This window comes from Equus caballus, chromosome 3 (genome assembly GCF_041296265.1).
Source record: "Equus caballus isolate H_3958 breed thoroughbred chromosome 3, TB-T2T, whole genome shotgun sequence".
Lineage (NCBI taxonomy): Eukaryota > Metazoa > Chordata > Mammalia > Perissodactyla > Equidae > Equus > Equus caballus.
In genome coordinates this window covers 56,343,198-56,362,522 of record NC_091686.1, presented here as the reverse complement: position 1 = coordinate 56,362,522, position 19,325 = coordinate 56,343,198, and the positions used below count along the sequence as shown (strand labels likewise).

The 19,325-nt window shown below is 39.4% G+C and overlaps 2 long non-coding RNA genes across 2 annotated transcripts in view; both read left to right on the top strand.

Annotated features, from left to right (window-relative positions):
• Nucleotides 1-19,325, top strand: part of LOC138923621 (uncharacterized) — a 43,656-nt gene that overhangs the window by 10,933 nt on the left and 13,398 nt on the right. The window lies entirely within an intron of this gene.
• On the top strand, nucleotides 4,054-5,968 carry LOC111772857 (uncharacterized). Its single transcript, XR_011437502.1, has 3 exons — nucleotides 4,054-4,182; nucleotides 5,425-5,474; nucleotides 5,842-5,968. It is a non-coding gene; the product is annotated as an uncharacterized lncRNA (long non-coding RNA).

Sequence of the window (19,325 nt, the reverse complement as noted above, 5' to 3'; positions counted from 1 at the left end):
TGGGGTTTTATTCTTTGGGATGTTTTTGATCGCTGTTTCAATCTCTTTCCTTGTGATTGGTCTGTTCAAATTGTGTGCCTCTTCTTGAGTGAGCTTTGGGAGATTGTAGGAGTCCAAGAATTTATCCATTTCCTCTAGGTTATCCATTCTGTTGGCATATAGTTTTTTGTAGTATTCTCTTATAATCCGTTGTATGTCTGCAGAGTCTGTTGTTATTTCTCCTCTTTCATCTCTGATTTTGTTTATTTGAGCTTTCTCCCTTTTTTTCTTTGTAAGTCTGGCTAGTGGTTTGTCAATTTTATTTATCTTCTCAAAAAACCAGCTCTTTGTTTCATTGATCCTTTCTACTGCCTTTTTCGTTTCAATAGTATTTATTTCTGCTCTGAAATAATCAGAAGGTCTTAATTAGAATGTAATAGAATTTGTTAATCTTTACCTAATGCTTTGAACTTTTTATATCTTCTTTAACAAACACTTTCCTATTCCTGAGACATAAAGATATTTTCTTCTAAAATTTTTTAGTTTTAGATTTTACAGGTAAATCCTTAGTCTACCTACACTGATTTCTATAAATGAAATTTTTATCATGTTACCATTTCTGCCTACACCATAGCCAGCCTGTAGAAGATACTCAATATTTTTCCACTTCTTTTTTCATTCTTTGATTTATTCTTTTATTTATTAATTTTTTTTAAAGATTGGCGCCTGAGCTAACAACTCTTGCCAATCTTTTTTTTTCTTCTTCTCCCCAAAGTCCCCCAGTACATGCTTGTATATTCTAGTTATGAGCACCTCTGGTCGTGCCATGTGGGATGCCGCCTCAGCATGGCCTGATGAGCAGTGCCATGTCTGCATCCAGGATCCGAACCAGCGAAACCCCAGGCCGCCAAAGCAGAGTGCACGTACTTAACCACTTGGCCACAGGGCTGGCCCCTGATTTATTATTTTAAATAAATACTTTTTAAAATGCTTATTTCAAGCTAAATGTATCTTTTAGGAACATTCCACAATGCATTTTGTCACTGTTTAGACATTGCATAAATTAACAAAAACACAGGCAAGCCAAAAATTTGCCATAATCAGCATTCAATTCTTGGATGGGTCACTAAATTTAGAGTGCAACGAGTTCTGGGTCCATATTGTAGATAGAGATATAAAGTATTTGACCTGCTAAATGAAGAAAACAAAAATATCCTTGTGTCATCCTTCGAGATGCATTGGATAAGCACCATCTTTGGGGGAGAAAAGGTGTGGTGGTTATTATTTAATCATCATCTATCATGATATCTAATTATAGCAAATCAAACAAAAATTATATGGTATACTTTATATTGTATATTTAAATATGACCTTCTTAATTAAATATGGAGATGTATGATAAAGGACAGAGTCTCTCTCTTCAGGTTTTTCAAATGCTACAGTTCCTAATGTACCCCCAGGGGAAAGCCAGACCCATTGAATGACTTGGCACCAGAATTAGGCCAAAATTTACGTCTTTTAAATAGATGGAGTGGGAGGAAGCGAAGGCGCCATAGTAACAGTTGTTAAACACTGGAGCTCCCTCTGCTGGATGTATTGGTAAAGGAGCCTCGAGGAGGAAGTGCTCTACCTCCAACGTGAACTCCTATCTCGTACCATATACGAAAATTAACTCAAAACAGATCAAAGACCTAAGAGTAAAAGCTAAAATTATAAAACTCTTAGAAGAAAAGCTAGGCATAACTTTTTGTGGCTTTGGATTAGACAGTGGTTTTTAGATATGACACCAAAAGCACAAGTAATAAAAGACAAAATAAAAAAAAAATCGGGCTTCCTCAACAATAAAAACTTTTGTGCTTCAAAGAACACCATCGAGAAAGTGAAAAGACAACTCACAGAATGGGAGAAAATATTTGCAAATCATATATTTGATTAGGGACTAGTATCCAGATGTATAAGGAATATTTACATCCCCAAAATAACAAGACAAATGGACAAAGGAATTGAATAAGCATTTTTCCAAAGAAAGTATACAAGTGATCAATAAGCAGGTGAAAAGATGCTTAATGTCATTAGTCATTAGCAAAATTGCAAATCAAAACCTCATGAAGTACCACTTTGCGTGCACTAGGATGGTTATAATCAAAAAGACAAACAGTAACAAGTGTTGACAATGTGGAGAAACTGGAACCCTCATATATTGCTGGTGGGAATAGAAAATAGTGCAGTTTGGTAGTTCCTCAAAATGTTAAAAATAGAGTTATCATGTGATACAGCAGTTCCACTCTTAGGTATTTAAGCAAGAGAACGGAAAACTTACATCCATACAAAACTTGTATATGAATATTCATAGCAGCATTATTTGTAATAGCCATGAAGTGGAAAGAACCCAAATGTCTATCAACGGATGAATGGATAAACAAAATGTAGTATGTCCTTACAAAGAATAGTATTCAGGCATGAAAAGAAGTGAAGTACCAATACAGGGTACAAGATAGATGAAAATGTTATGCTAAGTAAAAGAAGTGAGACGCAGAAGGCTACATTTTCTATGATTCCATTTATATGCAATGTCCAGAACAGGCAAATCCATAGAGACCAAAAGTAGATTAGTGATTGCCAGGGAGTGGAGAGTGACTGTTAACATGTGTGCATTTCTTCTTGAGGTGAGGAAAATGCTCTGGAATTAGTGGTGATGGTTGCACAACTTTGTGAATATACTAAAACCACTGAATTGTGCACTTAACAAATTAAACTAAAGGAAAAAAAAGAATCATAGCCTCAGCAACGTTTTAGAACTACGGAGGTAGCTAATAATACCTAATACTTTATAGCACTAACTGTTGTTAGTGTTCAAAATCCATTATAGATATTAATTCATTTAGTCCTCATGACAGGCCTATGACATAGTCCTATTACTAGCTCTGCTTTTCCTTTTTTTTAACTTTTTATTAAGATTATGATAGTTTACAACCTTGTGAAATTTCAGTTGTACGTTATTGCCAGTTATGTCGTAGGTGCACCACTTCACCCTTTGTGCCCTCTGCCCACCCCCACCCCCTTTCCCCTGGTAACCACCAGTCAGTTCTCTTTGTCTATATGTTTAACTTGCACCTGTGAGTGGAGTCATAGAGTTTGCCTTTCTCCATCTGGCTTATTTCACTTAACATAATACCCTCAAGGTCCATCCGTGTTGTTGTGAATGGGACAATTTTACCCTTTTTTGTGGCTGAGTAGTATTCCATTGTATATATATATGTATATACATATATATACCATATCTTCTTTATCCAATCATCAGTTGATGGGCACTTAGGTTGCTTCCACGTCTTGCCTATTGTAAATAATGCTGCGATTACTAGCTCTGCTTTTCAGAGGAGGAAACCTGAACTCAGAGAGGTTAAGGAACTTGCCTAAGATTGCACAATTAAGAAAGGGACAGAGCTGACGTGAAAGTCCTTTCAAGTACATTATTTGACTTGTCATTGTGGCTGTGCAACAAAGTTCCAAAGGAACTGGTAAACAGGGAATAACTTTGTGAAAAATAATTCATAGCGACAAAAGTTATTGTGCCTTCTAGAGGATATTGGAAAATTTAACCTTTTTAAACAGAAGAACAAAACAATATTTTATTATTAATGATCCTGGGTTAGGAAAGGCGTTTTCCTGGCGCTTACATTTCACATGTTATTGGCAGCATGCAAAACCAAAAGCTTCCATATTAATTCTCTTTGAAAACTGCGTTTTATTGAATCTTTGAGTTCTATTTGCAGCACTCAATAGAATTAGAAATATTCACTTTATTTTGAAGTGGAAGCTGGAAAAAACAGGATGGGGCATTTGGCTCTGACAGTTAACAAGAGCCAAGTTTCTTTTACTGCTGCCAACTCAAGCCGATTCAGTGTGGCTTGTGCTGCAAGCTGCTCTTAACAGTGGGATTCAGTTCATACTGGCGAGTCTGGCCAAGGTCCACTTTGTCCCTGCACAGAAGAGAGCACTTCAGGGCAAGTGAGGGCTTATTTTCTCACATGCTGAGATTAATCTGCTGTAAATTCATTCGTGTTCATTATCAAGGATCTTGAAAAGAAGATTGTCTCTTGTCCCAAAGAGAGCTGTTTGGCAGAAAACGTCTACCTCCAGTGTAGTCTTGGATTATCTTGAAAACGGGAGCATCTTCATGTGGACTCATAACTGAGACACAAGGTGAGGGGCAGTGACTAAGTGCTGGGGATGGCAATGACTCTGCCTGTTTCCACTCTTGCCCCTTATAATCCACTGTCCACACAGTAGCCAGAATGAGAATGAGGCTAGAAAAAAATTCAGATCACAATATTTTATGGTCCTGATGACTTTCCATTGTACTTAAAATCCAAAGTTCTTACAAAGATCTATAAAGCCCTACAAAATCTAGCCCCTGCGTCCATATCTGAGCCAGTCTCCTACTTCTAGTTTCTTCAACAAATTGCGAAGAAAAAAAGAGTTGGAGGGAGAACTATGACTTTGAAGAAATTTAAGAGACCTATAAACCACATGCAATGTGTGAATTCTGGTTGGATTCTGAATTGAACAAAACAACTGTAAAAAAATTATGAGACAATTGGAGTAACTTGAATATGGATTGGATACTTGTGTTAAGAATTATTGTTAATTTTTTCAGGTATAATAATGGTATTGTGATTATGTTTTTTTTTTAAAGAAGCTTTATCCTTCAGAGATACATACTAAAATCCAGGTGAAATATTATGATAACTGGGATTTGCTTCAAAATAATCTAATAAATAGTGGCAGAGTGTCGAGGCATAAATAAAACAATGAGGAGATAGTTATTGAAGATGGATGATGAGCATGTGGGAGTTTATTATACTTTCTCTCTACTTTCTGGGGGTCCTTGACTTTTCTGCCCACGTGCCATTTCTATTAGTTATCTCCAAAGCCAGGACACTATCATTGTTCTCTTTATTAATTCTGAAACGGTATAAAACTCTGTTGATTGGGATTACTGCAAATTTCGACTTGATCACTTTCATGTCCTCTTAAATTATTCGTATATTCTCCACTGTGGTTCTCCAAAACTCACCCAAATTCTCAGGCCCTCAGGACCTGTGACTCCCCTACTCCAGCAGAAGATGTGGTCTTCTACTTTACCTTTGAAGGCTTGAGTCATCCAGCATGAAATCTCTTGCTTCCTCTTTGCCTTCTAAAATCCTTTTTTTCACCATGTGCTCTTGAAATTTACCATGTTTAATTCTTGGGTAAATTTTACTTTGGATCTTTTTTATTTTATTGATCTTCTACTATATGTACTACTTGTCCATTTCAAAAATAATTCAGTTAGGATCAAAATCCAAATTCAAGAAAAAGAAGTGTATACCATTTAAAAAATCTTTTTATATACTTATATATGCAAACATGTATCAAACATCATAAAATCTTCTGTTTTTACAGCAGGCATGGAGGATAGTCACAGGACTCTCTCGAAAGAGGAAAACATTTTGGTAATTGCATCTGGAAAAACTCAATGAGAGAACAAAATCAGTTTGCACAACGGGAAAGAATCTTTCAATTTAAGCTTTATTGTTAATTGCTGTCCTTATTGATTTAATTCTCGATTTAGCAATCCTGTGTCAAAGTTGGCATTTTCGAGTTGGTGTTTTAAGATCTCTGTAAGCATCTAAAACAGTCCTTTTTGTACTGAAAGGAGAAGAAATTAAGGCTGTAACTTGTCTTATGTTCATCTTTGTGTGATCAATGCTCAGCACATAATAGATGATCAAAAAGTATTAGCTGAATTAATTAATATATGACCAACTCTAATGTTTACCACCTTCTTCCTTTATTCATTTAACAAATATTTTTCAACAGCCTACCATGTGCAAATGAAAGATCTTATCACATGACCACCCAGGGAAAGTGTCAGAGCTGGAGGGACATGCACATTTCAAGGTCTGGCGGTGTGAAGAAACTGGGCATGTTGAGAAACAGAAAAAAGGCAATTTTGGCTGGAATGTAGTGACGGAGTGGGAGAGAAGTAGGAGAGGGGGTCAGGTGTATAGCCAGGGGCCAGATCCTGTCAGGCTTCATAGGCCTTTGTAAGGACTTTGTGTTCTAAGTACAATGGAAAGCAGGAAAGCAAGATATTATGAGCTGATTTTTTTTTCTGGCCTCATTCTCATTCTCAGTGCCCTGTAGATAATGGATTGCAGTGGGGCAAGAGGTGAGAATGGCTGAGTTCTTGCTGCCTCCAGTATTTAAGCACTGCCCTTAATCTTGTGTCCCTCAGTTATGACTTCACATGGTGATTTTCCAGTTCTAAAGATAAACCTGGGTCATATAACATAGAGGAGTAAAGAATGCTTAACCATATGTAACACACAAGTCAGGGGTGAAAGAAAACCCAGGAGAGGCAAGAAGAGGTAAAATAGAAAGCAAACATTGTATCTCTTCCCATTAGTATTTAAGTTAGCAGAATCTCATTTGAATCAAATTATTTCCTTCTCTAAATCTTATGAACAGTCCCAAATATTATAATTCTGAAGAATTTCCCTGGCCTGTTGGCGGTTGTGATAAAGTTCCACTCCTTACACTGTTAGATTCAAGCTCCCGATTGTACCTAGTATTTCTAAGAAGTTCCATTTGTTTTATTTTCTGGGCCATACTCCCAATTTGTTGAAAAGCTAGCAAGGTCTTTGATAGACTGTTACAGGGGCTCTGAGAAGGAACTGAAAGCCTTAGGTTAAGACAGCGTGCTGAAGTTTATAGGACCAGAGAAAAAGAAGCTTCCAGGAGTAGTGAAAAGTCAGAACGTTTTAAGGACTACTGCTCTGAGGATTTAATTTAGTAATAATATTTCAGTTAATATCACTATTGAGAGCATTCTATAGGAAAAAATTGTACAAATGAATGTTTGATAAATATACAAGTAGATTATAAGTGAAATATATTTTGACAGCATCTTATACTTGTAATTATGAATCAATGAACAATAAACATATGATAAAATAATCAGAGAACTGCAAATATTTTTGCAAGAGGCTTTCTGTATAAAAACCAATCATACTGGGGCCACCCCGGTTCCCGAGTGGTTAAGTTCGCGCGCTCCGCTTTGGTGGCCCAGGGTTTTGCCAGTTCGGATCCTGGGTGAGGACGTGGCACCGCTCATCAGGCCATGCTGAGGTAGCGTCCCACTTAGCAGAGCCAGAAGGACCTACAACTAAAGTGTACAACTGTGTACTGGGGGGGCTGTGGGGAGTGGAAGAAGAAAAAGAAAAGATTGGGAACAGATGTTAGCTCAGGGCCAATCTTAAAAAGAAAAGAAAAGAAATGACTAGTAAGCAGGAACACTACGGAATAGGACTGGACGGGACTTAACCACTCTGACACAGGCTGCCCCAGGAAGAGCTATTTGATGCTCCTCCATTCCCACAAGGACGTGTTTCGAGGTGAGGTTTTTGCGGTTGCTGTGTCAACAGCTCAGCTAGCCCCTCAAATTGAAAGATCTTTGACAAGTTCAAAATAAAATACTTGGACACGGTAACCATGTCACATAGGTCATTGTATCTGACCACAGTGATAAAACTAATGTATTGGGCTGGCCTGGTGGCGCAGTGGTTAAGTTCGCACATTCTGCTTCTGGGCCCGGGGTTCGCCGGTTCAGATCCCTGGTGCGGACATGGCACTGCTTGGCAAGCCGTGCTGTGGCAGGCGTCCCACGTATAAAGTAGAGGAAGATGGGCACAGATGTTAGCTCAGGGCCAGCCTTCCTCAGCAAAAAGAGCAGGATTGGCAACAGATGTTAGCTCAGGGCTACTCTTTCTCCAAAAAAAATGAAAAAAAGAAAATAGCTCTGCTAGCGAATGTGATGGGGGGCATTTCAGGTTGGATTCTACGTTAATCTGCGTCTCTGAGATTTGGCAGACGCTGGTAGAGGAAAATGCCCCTCAGACTAGTGCAGGGGGGGATCTACCGCCTCTCTTCGGAGGACAGGGACCCCCTTGCCATACAGCTTGTTCCTCCATGCAGGATACGCCTCGCCCCCCTTTCTGGGCTCATCTGTGGGAGGACAGGGCTCGGAAGCAGGAGGTTGGGACCTGAGCCCCTTGTTGATCCATCCTGCTTGCCTCACCTCTACTGGGCTCCTTCCTCACTCTGGCTCGCCACCCTCAGCTCTCTCCAAGTGTCACCTAAGGTCCTCTTCTTGTCCTTTTATCAAAGCATACCTGTGCCAGTCCCAGTCTATCATGGGGGATGATGGGAGCCCAGCTCAGGCGTGGGTCTATTTTTGGCACCTCTGAGCCCCTGAGCCTGGATCCAGTGGCATTTTACTCTTGGTAAGAGCTCCTTGTGGACACACAGCCATGACCCAAAGGGTTGCATTTATTTCTTCCCCTTAAAACAATACATTAGAAAACATTTTAAGGGGCCAGCCCCATGGTTGAGTGGTTAAGTTCGTGCGCTCCACTTCGGTAGCCCAGGGTTTCGTTGGTTCGGATCCTGGGCTCGGACATGGCACTGCTCATCAGGCCACGGTGAGGCAGCATCGCACATGCCACAACTAGAAGGACCTGCAACTAAATATACAACTATGTACTGGGGGGATTTGGGAAGAAAAAGCAGAAAAAAAAAAGAAGATTGGCAAAAGTTGTTAGCTCAGGTGCCAATCTTTAAAAAAATAAATAAATAAAATATTTGAAAGTAAAGCATGACTTTTAAAGAAAATTAGAAAATTCAGAAGTAGAAAGAAGAAATAAAAATCATTGGCGGTCCTCTCCACCTATTTTCCCCTCATGCATCATGTTTTTTGAAACAGTTGTATTCTTGTTATAGATGTAATTTTATATTTTTCATTTATTATATTTTTTCATAGACGTCAATTTACGTGATTGCATAATGTTGTGTTGAAAAGATATATTAAAGTTTTCTCAAATTTTACCTCATGATTGGACAATTGAGTTGTTTTGAGGGTTTTTTTTTAAAATAATATTAAAAATAATGCCACACTTAAAAAAAAAAGAATGAAGCAGATCCATATGTAATGACATGGAATTATGCCCACAATCTATTTTTGAACTGAAAAAAGCCGTGTCTGGGTGTGTTGTAAACATGGATGAGTATATATTTGGATGTGCATAGACAGTGGCACTTCTCAGAGAGATGTACCTGGACTCCCTGTTTAAGGCCGCACCCACCCAGCTTTCATTCCTAGCCCCTCTGCCCTGCTTTCCTTGTTTTTTCCATAGCGCTTAGCACCTTCTGGTATACCAGACATTTAAATATTTATTATTTGTTGCCTTTCTCCCTCTAGAATGTAAAATCTGAGAATCAAGATATTTGTCTGCTTTGTTCATGAATTGTCCAAGAGTCTAGATAGGACACTGGCGCATTGGCACATATGCCTGGCAAATAGCAGGCACTCAGTAAATATTTGTTGAATAATGAATGAACGGAAGGATTCCAGGGGAGGAGGATTAAGGGGAGGAGGCTTCTACTTTATAAATTTTTTATTGCTAGAATTTTTTATAATTATGTTTCTACCTTTGTTACTTAAAATGTTATATAGCAGAATTACAAATTCTGCATTTAGTTTTGAAAAGATATTTATGAAAGTATAGTGTCACTGATCCTTTGAGTTATTAGAACTCTAGTTTTCACTTCCTAGGAAAATGAAGGTTGTGTTCAGTCTGGTCACAGGCATCATTAAGAACCTTGCCTGAGGCCAAACATGACCGATTACAGAACCCATGTTTTAGTTGTGTAAAAGAAAAATTAGTTAAATTCTAAATGTCTTTATCCTGTATGAAGGTCCATTGACTTACATCTTTCTTCCTTGTTTGACCACTAGCATCTTGAGTGCAAGGATTGAATCTTACTTAATTTTAGATTCCTCTAGGCATGGCTCAAATCTCACCCCTTTCATGAAATTTTCCTGCCTGTTCTGAAGTAATCTTTTAGTCTTTACACACCTACAGTGAACAGAGAGCACAAATTTTCCTGAATAATCCTGAGTTCAAATTCTTGGACCATTTTTCCTCTCAAAAGATTCTCAAAATGCCCTTCCTGAATTTCAGTATGTAAGCTACATCTCCTAAATAGCTCCGAAGCTCTGAGAAGGGGCAGAAACATACTTGATAAATTTTAAGAATGGGAGACAGCATGACATCTTGGAAAGGGGGTGATCTTTGAAGTAAGACATTTGGAATCTTAAACTCTGTCTTTCGCTAATGACATCACCTTAAGTAACCTCTCTGAGTAGCCGTTTTCTCTTCTGTAAACCTAGGGAATGTAAAACCTAACTGAAGCAAAGTTGTACGAACTAAGTGAAATCATGTATATAAACCGCCTACTTCAGTATCTAGCATACAGAAACTGCTTAATCAATGGCAGCTTTTAGTATATAGCAAGAAACAGTAATAGAAGTCCAGCAGTTTACTCCTGTCGTGAGTCACTCTGTTCTTATTTCTCTGTGTTGTTATTTGACTTTTCCTATCTGTGCATTTTTTCCTTGAGGGCCAGGGCATAAGCTGCTCAGGGAAGCTTAATTTTTTTTTGGTTTATTGTGCCCAGAACAGTGATTGGCATAATAAATGATTGTTGATTGAATAAAGCAAAACAAGATGTTTGGCCTCTGAGTTTGGGCATCAAGAATATTGAATCACTGGGGTTGGCCCCGTGGCTGAGTGGTTAAGTTCTTGCCCTCTGCTTTGGTGGCCCAGGGTTTCACCAGTTTGGGTCCTGGGCGCGGACATGGCACCACTCATCAGGCCATGTTGAGGGAGCATCCCACATACCACAACCAGAAGGACCTACAACTAAAAATATACAACTATGTGCTGGGGGGTTTCGGGAGAAGAAGAAGGAAAAAAAACCCAAGATTGGCAACAGTTGTTAGCTCAGCTGCCAATCTTTAATAATAAAAGAAAAGAATATTGAATCACTAACATTAACAATGTCTGTTGAACATCCATAGGTATATGTTTTTTTAGCTAGAGTTCTCAGACACATATTTATTGAGTGTCGAATACGTGTCAAGCTCTGTTCTAGGGGCAAGATAGGAGAGAAAGTTGGAAAGAAGAAAAATTTCGAATGCTGGTTAACACTAGGAGATTAATTGTATCCATATTTTTCTCTTACTTTTGTTAACGTCAATAGTAGTACTTTCATCCGTTCGCTGCAGTTCTGTCATGTTTTGTATTAAGACCAATTTACTTGACGTTGTATGTGCTTGGCATTAAAAACAGGATGAGAATTCTCCTTTCAAAAGGGGCATAGCTAACTGGGAGACTCTCTGCCAAAGCAGCTTTCCCTCCTCCCGTCAGCCTCCCACGGAGACAATCGCTTCCATTCTGAGCAGATGCTTGCTCTGAGAGTGGGCAGCGGGCCGTGGGCAGCCCGCTCGCTCAATTTTAAGCGAGATCTTTGTGTTTTTTATTATATTAATTAGTGTATTGGCAAGGTCGAATGGGATTTTTAACCCAGCAGGGGTTTTGCTGATCCCTTAATTTGCAGTTTGTGATGGCTCTTTTGTTTTTGTTTTTGTTTAATTCTTCCACTCATTAAACACTTTAATTTAGCATTAGCTGTAACTCCCTGTAATGCTAGAGCTCTGGGAAGTGATGTATGAAGACCGATGGTGGCTGTGGTGAGGAGTGTAAGGTGCGCTTTCCCTTAGGTACTGGGTTGAAAGAGGGTAGCTACCCTTCTTTATGCGCAGAGGCCTTCAACTGTAGGAAAGAGCTCTAGAGAGGTCACGCCACGTTGTACATGCTTTTTCCTGATGTGTAGAAAAATTCTTCAACATTTTATTCAAGCTTTAGATTATGCAAGTAAAAACCACCTGATTTAGACATCCTGAGCTGACGAAGAGAAGGCTAGAGGAAATGCCTCAGGAAGGGCTGTATTTGTGGATTTGTGTAACTGAGTGTTGAGGGCGAGGTTTCTGTTGCCCTTGAATTAACTACTTCTCTTCTCACCACTGTTTGAGGGCAAAGATCCTCCCTGTGTTACCTCATCTAATCCTCCTCATACCCATTTTAGGGAATAAACTCAGTCCTGTCCAGTTTAATGCTTCATTCTCAAATTCTGTATAACTCTTACTTCTTTCTCCACCCCCAGTGCAGGCTTGACCCGTGGCTTTGAGGGGAAAACTACATGGTCAGCTCTTGTACCCCTCTGTCCAGCACCTATAAAATGGAGGAAATTGTTTATTATTCTGAAAATATTTTGTCTTGAATATTCAAAATTTTTAGAAAATAGGGCCCTGGTGTGGGGCGGAAATGCAAAGGAATTCTTGCCAGGGAAAATTTGAGAATTGAGAAGTGATGAATTAGTGGGTAGATGCCTTATGGTTAATTTGGCAGCATAATAAAACATCCCATTTTATTTTATTTATTTATTTAATTTTTTTTCCAAAGTTGGGTATACCATTTTGCATTCCCACCAGCCAGGTACCACACCCGGTGTGGTCTGTCTTTTTTTTTTTTTCTGTATATTATTTTTTTTTATTGAGTTAATGATAGGTTACAATCTTGTGAAATTTCAGTTGTACATTAATGTTTGTCAGTCGTGTTGTAGGTGCACCACTTCACCCTTTGTGCCCACCCCCCACCCCACCTTTCCCCTGGTATCCACTAAACTGTTCTTAGTCCATAATTTTAAATTCCTCATATGAGTGGAGTCATACACAGATTATCCTTCTCTCGCTGGCTTATTTCACTTAACATAATTCCCTCAAGGTCCATCCATGTTATTGCAAATGGAATGATTTTGTTCTGTTTTACAGCTGAGTACAATATTCCATTGTATATATATACCACATCTTCTTTATCCATTCATCTGTTGATGTATTAGGTTGCTTCCATGTCTTGGCTATTGTAAATAATGCTGCAATGAACATTGGGGTGCATAGGACTTTTGGGATTGCTGACTTCAAGCTCTTTGGATAAATACCCAGTAGTGGGTAAAACATCCCATTTTAAAACAGGTTTCTTTTATGTTTCCTTAAATATATTTTGATAAAGTCCCAATGGAACAGGTAAAGTTCGTGTAAAATGGTCATAACCAAACAAAGTTCTTTGAAAATGAATGGAGCTTTTATTTTTGAAAAGTTACTACTCTTTTTTTGTTTTGGATTCATTTGTAACTGCTGAGGAGGGAATAAAATGAAATGGCAACTCAGTCCTCCTCCCCCCACCATGAGACCCAGGTAGTTGCTTGGGAACCTCTGGGATAAAAAAAAAAAAAAAAAAAATTCTTTAGAAAAAGAAAGCTATGAATATGGAGAGTCATTATTTAAATCACTTACTGTAAAATAGCCAAGTTATAAATAAGCATGTAGAATGGCCCTAAGTTGTAAATTAATTGGTCTTGAAAAAACATCAGACATTGTGTTTAAAATTAATTTAATATACCCTGTTTCTTTTTGCTTTCTCTTTTTATTTCTTTTTCAAGGGAAATGACGCTTGAAAGGGTACATGGCATATTTTCTGAAATGTTCTCTTCCTTCACTGATAATGAGAAATAGGGGGAAACAGATAATGAGAAATGTGTGGTATTGAAAACTGTGACAGGGACTGTTGAACACTTTGAGGGCCGTGTAGGATCTGCAAAGTGCAGTTATTCTGGAAAAGCCAGCAGTGTTGAGTGGTCTGAGGAAGACTCGTGTAAGCCATTTGTAAAGTCTGAATGTGTTTTTGCTGAGACATGGTCTGGGGTAGGTAGGAAATATTAATGACAATTTATACCTTAGAAGGGACGTTTGCTATATTATAGTTTGATTTTAAAACTTCCCTTTAAATTTTACTATGTAGTATTTATTCTGGTTGGACATTCATCAGTGACTTGTTGATTATAAAAGGCTGGTCACTGGGTATTCCTGTGGCTCATCCTCTTACAGAAGAAGAATCTTCTCTGTAAAGCAGCACATGGCTCCTGCTGTTCCCCAAGCTCTTCCTTTGAATATCCTTGTAAGGAAATAACGCATCTTGGAAAGTGAAGTAGAACGGCATAGAATTATGCACAAAGCAATGATCCTCAGAGCCACATCAACTTGGCTTTGAGTTCGGGCTCCAAAACCTACTGGCTGTGCCACTTTGAACAAGTTACTTAACCTCTTTTAACCTTAGATCTCTACTCTATAAAATGGGAATTACAATGGTACTTGCATCTTAGGGTTGTTGTGTGGAGCGTAGGAGAATTGCGCAGGAAAGTGCTCAGCACACACACAGCAGCACCAGAAGTGGCAACTCGAATGATTTCTTCAAAGACCAGCACTTCATAAAAACAGGCCTCTGTCTCTTCAAGAAACAAAGACACGTCTCCGCCCCGTGTACAGCGTGATCTCACTGAACGTTCACGACCATTCGACTGAATGAAAATCGTGGATGAGGAGTCAGATCCAAGTTCCTATAAAGAGGATCGTGCTTTCCAAGTTTCAGCAGAACAAATAGAGATCAGTGGGAGGGATCTGAGAAGAAAAACAAACACCAAACTACGCTGCTGGGTGGAAAAAATTGACAGCATGGCACAGCATAGTGAAAAGGAGCACCGATTCTGTCGCCACTCTTCCAATTCCAGCTGTACCACTTCCTAGTGATGTGATACTGGGCGAGTGACGTAAGCCCTCTGTGCCTCAGTTTCTTCTAAAATGAGGTAAATACAAATACACAGAAAGAGTTGTTGAGATGGTTCCCTGAGTGAATAGTCATAAAGCGCTTAGCACAGTATCCGCTGCAGAGTAAAAACTATGTAGATATTTGTTCAATAAATAAACATGAGGGTTTTCTTATTATCTTAAAACAAGTCCGTATTTAGATTGTTAGGGTAACTTAGCATGAAGAGAGTCTCAGAAGAAATACCTGTAACATATACAAGGCCCACTTATGAGTTGTTGCTGTTTCTCCTATTTTCCTCCTCTTTTTCTCAAAAGGGATATTTATTTTGCTCCATTTTAATTGCAGGAGAAGAGAGCTATGATTTAGTCATGTATCTTTTTAAAAACTTTTTGGTGAGGAGGTTTGGCCCTGAGCTAACATCTGTTGCCAGGCTTCCTCTTTTTGCTTGAGGAGGATTGTTGCCAAGCTAATATCTATGTCAATCTTCCTCTATTTTGTATGCTGGACACAGCCATGTCGTGGCCCAAAGGGCAGAGTGATGCCCGAGATCTGAACCCATGAACCCTGGGTCCCTGAAGTGGAGTACGTGAACTTAACCACTACACCACTGTGCCAGCCGCTAGTAATCTTTTTATTTTATTTTAATTAATTAATTAGTTAGTTAATTAATTTTCCTTTTTCTCCCAAAGCCCCCCCAGGTATATAGTTGTGTATTTTAGTTGTGGGTCCTTCTAGTTGTGGCATGTGGGACGCTGCCTCAGCATGGCTTGATGAGCAGTGCCATGTCTGTGCCCAGGATTTGAACCTGTGAAACCCTGGGCCGCTGAAGCAGAGTGCATGAACTTAACCACTCGGCCATGGGGCTGGCTCTGATCTTTCTATTTTTTTTGTTTTTCATTTTTTTGTGAGGAAGATTGGCCCTGAGCTGCTATCTGTTGCCGAACTCTCTCTTTTTGCTTGAGGAAGATTGTCCCTGAGCTAACATCTGTGCCAATCCTCCTCTATTTTGTATGTGGGACATGGCTACAGCATGGCTTGATGAGTGGTGTGCAGGTCCATGTCCGGGATCTGAACCTGTGAACACTGGGCTGCTGAAGCAGAGTGCGTGAACTTAACCACTATGCCACCAGGCAGGCCCCTAGTCATCTATCTTTTTAAAGGTTTTTTTGGTTGTGAACTTGGTCTGTTGGACACATAATTTACTTCTCAGTCCTAAAGCCTTCACCAGCAATTTTGGACTGGACCATAAGGGCGTAGGAAAGTTATGGAAGAATTAGTCTTTGAGGTCTTTTATTTATTCCTCTAGCTCAGATGACCCGAGGGATCAATACAAACAGGGTATGCGGGTTCTGAGAATGGTAGTAAGCCCCCACCCTTAAAAACACTGGCATGCTTTTAAAATTGGAAGCTTTTCATTTTAGATGAGGCTGTAACTGAGTTTTATTTTGAAGCAGAAAGCTTTTATTCTTGATAAAGATCTGCTTGTTGTTCATTATGCATCATTCTCATTGGCTCTGAAGTCATGTTTAGGGAAAAGCCTATCCCCAGTTGTCCTTCTGGGAGCAGTTTACTAGATCCTAAAGCAGTTTAGTTTAGTTTTTTTTTTAAAACCATGGGATTAGTTCTAATTAAAAAATACTTTTACTTATTAAAACCCAATTTGTTTTCCCAGCATCCAGTTTTTCTCTTTGTTTATTAATTACAGAGTTACTACATCCCAAACAATTCCAAACCTAGTAACCATGAAAACCAATCTCCTTGACTGAGACGGAAGTTTCTTGTGCAGACAGTCCTCACTTTGCACAGCACTGTGGGACCATAAAAATGACCGTGCAGCCGAAACCACGCAGTCTTGATAATCAATGGGAAGAATTACAGTTGTGCTGTGACCTTTTGTCACAACATTAAAAACTGTCTTACTGTTGGTTATGAATGTATAAGGAAATGAAAACATAGTAAAACTAATATTTATTTAGTACACTGTAATTTAAAACAGACACATTGAGAATTAAAATGTTTATTTGTAAACGCCTTATAATGGGTAGTTTGAATAGTGCTTGCTTCTTCTGATTGTCTAGCTTGGGATATGGAGAGAGCATCTTTTCTATGCTCTGGCTAATTCTCATACTGTTTTCTGAGCTGAGGTCAGCTTTCAGCATTTTATCCTTTGTGCTTTCAATGTTGTAAAATATCTCTGAGTTGCTTTAACGTAAAGTTTTTTGCCATTGTCATTTCCCCTGGGACATCTTTATGCTTTCTTGTTACAACTGCTTTCCTCATTTATGTTGATAAATTTGCCCTCACTAACTTTCTCTGGCTGCATTTGTAACCTCGACAGTCCCATGCTAAGCTATTTCTTTATAACGCCATTTATGTTCCATTTGAATTTTACATCTAGCATTACCACTTTTTGTGTCTTTGCTGTACTTTCATCTTTCTTGGCCAATTCCATCTTTCAGTGATCCATTTTTGTAAAATGTCACATGGGTTTGTCACTGGGAGACAAGAAAGCACCACAACTACATGCTTTGCTGTCTGTGTGTGAACTGAATTACAGATGCGCAGTGACAAGCCACTGACAGACTTTGAGAGGAGTGACGTGGTTGGTCACTGATCATCATGTGCACTTTTTATTTATATAGTGACTTGTGGACTAAGAGAGTAAGCAGTAAAGTTGACATTTTACATAATCGTTCAGTTATTATTCCACGGTAACAGAGACTGGAACTGTGTTGTTGGGGGATGGTGCCATTTAACTAAACCATGGTAACTGAATTTCGCGCATATCAGAACCATGTGAAGTGAAGACTGACTGTATATAACTTGTGTGTTTTCTGTAGTATAAGTTGAGGGATGTTAAAGCAATGGCTTTCAACATAGTACCAGGGTGATCATTCCAGAAAACTTATTCGATTGCATCCTTCTTCTGCTAAAGATTCTTGAGTGACTTTCTGTACAAGATTGTGAAAATGACCACAATCCTTCACCCCTCCCTGTACCTAGACCCTTTTCAGTGTGACTTTTTAACTTCTCCCATCAAGAGCTGAAGTCTGTTTCCCGAATGCTTGAATCCTGGTTGGCCTTGTGACTTGCTTTGGCCAATAGGATGCAGTGATGGTGTCCCAGTGCTTTGCACACTTCCCCTCACTCTGTTGGGACCCTCCTCTCTGCTGTGAGAAGCCAGCCTGCTTCAGGATGAATGTCCTAGCAGAGGCCAGTTCCCAGCTGGCCCAGCAGTTTACCATACACACATGAATGAACGCAACCAAGATCAGGAGATTCAAGTGCCTCTGCAGAATCATGAGCTAAGTAAATAGTTTTGTTTTAAGCCATTAAACTATGGAGTGGTTTGTTTTGTAACAATAGCTAACTGATACACTTCCCAGTGCTTGTAGGACCAATTCTGACCAAGAGGCCTTCCAGCCATGGCATGGACAGCCCTAGCAACAGAGAACTTCCTCCTTTAATAGTATCCTTCTCTACTTTTGTGTAATGTGAGATTCAAAACAAAACCAAACCCAAAAAGGGTAGCTCTGATCATTATGGTTATCAAATCTTTGAATAGCAGTGAGTATTTATTTTTTAAATCATATCACTTCTGTTTGGTGAGGAAGATTGGCCCTGAGCTAACATCTGTTGCCAATCTTCCTCTTCTTTCTTTTTTTTTTCCTCCCTAAAGCCACCCAGTACCTAGGTGTACATCCTAGTTGTAGGTTCTTCTGGTTCTTCTGTGTGGGACACCGCTTCAGCATGGCCTGATGAGCAATGCTAGGTCTGTGCCCAGGATCCGAACCTGCGAATCCCGGGCCACTGAAGTGGAGCACACGAACTTAACCACTCGGCCACAGGGCTGGCCCAGCACTGAGCAGTTTTGAAAGTTTTTTTTTCTTTTATAATAACTGAAATCTTTTACCCTGCAGTTTCTATTCGTTGGACCTAGTTTTACTTCTTAGGGATAGATAAAACAATCTAAATCTCTCTTCCACTTGGATGCTCTTCAAATACTGGAAGATGGTGATTGAGTGCCTCATGAGCCCTTGCTTCTTCATGCTAAATACTTCCATTTTTAACTGAGATGGAACTTTCTCCTAAGATTCTTGTTGTTTCTACTTCACCAGCAAATTCTTCCCCGTTGATCTGAGTTTGCCCCAGAGAAGAAATTCCCCTAGTCCCTTCCTCTACATGATAAAACCATCAGGCAAGTCAGGAAATTTTCAGATCCCTGCTTTTCAGCTGATTGCAGTATACCAGTCTTGTAATCTGCATTGTGAAGGCAGCTTCCTTTTTTTTCCCCCCTCCATCTGGCCTACCATGGCAGAGACTTCTTGGAAATTATCCTGAAACTATTTCAAGGACAGAAAAAAATCAGAAGAGGCTAGAATTCAAGTAATTACACTTGCCAGGCACAAGTTGGGACTATTCTAGAATCTTTTGTATTCAGCGTTTTTGTTTTAGGTTTATTACTTGGATTTTTATCTTTTCAGATGTTGGAACCTTGGAGAAAGACTCCTTATACCTTGCATATTGCTTACGTTTATTTAATGTTGCTATTTGGGCCTCTAAAGCCGTAAATATTGATTTTCATCCGGATGCCTTTCTCTTTACATCTTGGGTCCCAGAGCAAGGGTGTGGCATCCTCACCTAAGACAATAGGAGCTGCTTCTGCCAGAGACTTGTGCAGAGTAAGCAGTGTCCTGGTACCAGGAGAGTGCCAGGGTAGAGACCAGAAGGAGGGACCAA